The sequence below is a fragment of the Nycticebus coucang genome, chromosome 24 (assembly GCF_027406575.1).
Source record: "Nycticebus coucang isolate mNycCou1 chromosome 24, mNycCou1.pri, whole genome shotgun sequence".
Classification (NCBI taxonomy): Eukaryota; Metazoa; Chordata; class Mammalia; order Primates; family Lorisidae; genus Nycticebus; species Nycticebus coucang.
In genome coordinates this window covers 32,549,464-32,553,119 of record NC_069803.1, presented here as the reverse complement: position 1 = coordinate 32,553,119, position 3,656 = coordinate 32,549,464, and positions in this window count along the sequence as shown.

The following is a 3,656-nucleotide window of genomic DNA, read 5'->3' as shown; positions in this document are numbered from 1 at the left end:
AGATCACATCCTGGCCAATGTGGTGGGAAGGAATAAAAAAGGTCAACTTCCCTCGGGGGAGGGTAAGATCTCCTCACATTCTTTCATCTGAGTACTAGATTTTGGGAAATGGAAAGTTAGCCATGAGGGTCTGACTTTCTGGGGAATTAAAGAAAATTTGGTCACGACGTCATTATTTGTGACTACGGACTTCAGGGCACCCGAGGAAGAAATCAGAGAGGTGACTGAGAGGTTTTATTTGGTATTATTATCAAAATGACCTGTAAGGGATGGCTGGCATAGGTTGAATTCCCTCAGAACAAATTCTGAAAAAGGATATGAGTGCAAGTGGTTTATTGGGAGGTAACCCCAGGAAACAGCACAGAGGAGTAGGGAAATGAGACGAGGAAGGGAAGAAAGCCAGTGCGGGCTTCCACGCTCGTAAGCAGAAGGGAGGTTTAACATGACTAGCTCCATTTTGCTTCTGACCTCCAGCAGCAATGTCCCTTAGGTTCAAAGCTTCTGCTTACTCTATATGTCTAATTATCTAATTATCTCATAATTAGACTAGCTAATTATGGAGGAATTTAGTTTGTAGTTCAACTTTAAAGGAAAAATGATAATCATCCCTTTCCCCAAACTAACTCCTGGAGAGATAAGAAAAGCTTGCTCACAAATAACAGTGCTGTGACCTCACCTAGTCATCCAAAGTTAACTGACCAAGAACAAAGAAGTTTCACAAACTCCCCAGACCCTCTCTGGTACCCAGATGTCTGTGGGCATAGTCAGCTCTTGTAACCCCATCCTCTCCTTTAACATAAAAAAGCCTAAAGTTCATACTAACTTAAGATGGTTCTTTGGGACATTAGTCCACCATTTTCTTGCCGGCTTTATGAATAAAGTTTCTTTCCTTCCCCCACCACCTTGTCTCTGGACTTACTGGAAGTTGTGTGGTCAGTGTTACAAGCTTGGACTCGGTTACACTCTGGCTCAATGCCATGTAGACATGCCAGAGATAGTCCTATCTGAGCAGTAAGGGAGCTTGGATCTTTACACCTCTCGTTGGCCGAGAGCTGTTTCCAGGAGCATTACCTTCTGGCATGTCCTCTGGCCAAAAGAGAGCCCTGCTGTGGAGCTCACAAGCACTTGCAGTGGGACAGATATGGGTGGGGAGGGCACAGGTGGCAGCTGCTACCCAAGGTGCTGTGGAGCCCATGCTATGCTTCTCCCTCTGGCACACACAGCTGCAGCTGTCCTGGATTGGTGTGAGGAGCAGGGCGCATCTGAGCCCAGCACCCACACAAAAATAATGGGCTTCCTTCACTATTGTCACATTGGGTAAACTGAGGCAGCTCACTAACTCATCCACCTCTTCTAAAACTTTCTCATCCCCAAATCGGGGCCAGTCTTTCCTCCTGCTGTCAGAACACTTGCATACTTTTCTGCTATGCTCCACGTCTCAGTCCCATCTCCTGCATTACCCAGGCAGGTGCCACCTGCAAGACTGAGTTGCTTCTTCTAGTTTATGATAAAAACTTCAGAAACGTCATGATCAATCCATCCATTTCGTCAACAAATATTTTCAACATTGTCTTAACTTGGGTTTCCCACTGGCAGTGTGAGGTAAGAGCTTCGATGTAATAGTTTATTTGGGAGGTGGTCCCTGGAAGCAAGAAGGGGAAAGAGCGAGTTGGCCAAGGAAGAAGGGAAAGCCAACCCAGGGGGAGGGCACTACAAAGTTGGGCACCACTGTGGGCGACTGAGGCTCAATCCTGCTGGTTACCAACTTGTCTGTGTCTCAGCAAGTTATGTGAAAGAGATTTATTATTTACAGACAGCAGAAGCCTAGGATTCATTGTGAGCTGGCCTCCCAAGTCTCAGGAAAGTTGCTTGGGGCACATGGAGTCTCAACTATGTACTCCTCAAACACCAGAAACCAGCCTGACCAGGGTTTTATACCCTGGGGTTGTTGGACTTGCTGGGCTAAAGCATTGAAGGACGTCTTTGTTTTTAGTGAAGGACTAGAACAAAGCATGGGTTGTTCCAGAGAGCTGCCCTTATCTCAAAATGTTGCATTCCCAGCACAGTCTACAGTTAGATTCCTTAGTACTGTAAGCAAGAAAGGGGACTAGGTCTGTGCAAGGCCACCCAGAGAACTACCCTGCAATTGCACCCACAAAATTAAATTTCCATGAATTTCCAGGCTGTGCCTGCTCCCAGGGCTTCCAGAAAGTCCCAAGTGAGCCCTAACTACGAGAGCAATGAGCTGCTTGAGAGAGCAGCATTTGTGGGAACTGTCCACCACAACAGGACAGCTGAGGTCAGAGGTGGGCTGAGGGGATTAGGTGCCTACTGTGTGCCAGGCAGAGTGCCAGGTGCTGGGCATCCAACAGTGATCAGGACAGAACACTTCTTTTTGTTTGTGGAGCTTACATTCTAGTAGTAGAACAAATAATACACCAATAAACGTCAACAAATGAATAACGATGGGTGTGATGAGTTCTATGAGGAAAAACAGCATTAAGGGAGACAAACAGAGAATAACCAGCGGAGGTCACTCCAGACAAAATGGCCAGAGGTGACATGAGCTGAGTCTTAAAGAATCTACTAAGGAAAGACCTGGTGTGAGAGCTTTCCCAGCAGTGAATAGCACACACAAAAGCCTGTGTCAGCAAAAAGCTTTCTTTGACAAATTCTAGAAACTCTAAGAGTGAAACAGGGTGAAAGGGAGGAAGTGATAAGATATGTGTGAATGAGGCAGAAGGAAGCAGGGCCATCACAGTTCCATGGACAGGGATCTCAAAATATGAGAAAAATGTAAATTGAAACTGTGAGACACAGTTTTGTAATTATTGGATGGCAAAAATCCAAAATCTTGGAAAGACTCCAGTGAGGACAATGTGGGGAAACGCAGACACTTAAACATTCTTTGTGTAGGAGTGTAAACTAGTACACTGTCTAAAGGAGGAAGCACCATTTAGCCATGTCTACCCAATTTTTCTTTAAAGGACATAGCTTTTACAACAGCCAATTCCACCTCTAAGGGTTTCTGCTACAGTTCCACCTACACCAGGGCACAAAGATAGACCTTTAGCATTATTCAAAATGGCAAGCAACTGGGAAAAACTTCAAGGGCCCACATAGGCTAACTGGTGTAATAACCACATCTCCGCAGTAGGGCCGTGTCCAACCACACGGCGTGGGCAGCTTTCCACTGGTGGGGACTCCACAGGGGGACCCCAGGCTCCAGCTGCTAGGCCTGGTTTATGGGCGTTGTCTCCGCCACCCACATACAGGTACTCGGCACCCCTCCACCCTCAACTGTGTTCGATTCTAACAATAAAGAATCCTGGCCTTCTTCCAACAACGGCTCTTCCAGGGGCCCTCCGAGATATGGGGCCGTCCTGGAGGATCCAGCCTGAAAGGAGCGCGCCCACGCCACACGGTCGGACACGTGGGCAGCCCCACCGCCACCCCTGTCTCCACCCAGGCGGGCGAAGGGTCTGGGGACAGCTGGGCAGCTCCACCACCAGCGTCCCTAAGCAAACTGGCAGCCTGTATTCCAGGACTGTCAGGAGCTGGCAGCGAACGTGGCTTCTAGGAAGACATCAGAAATGGAGCCAGGAGTGGGGGACTCGCGATCACGCCGCTGCTCCACGCGCATTTTCATCGCTCAC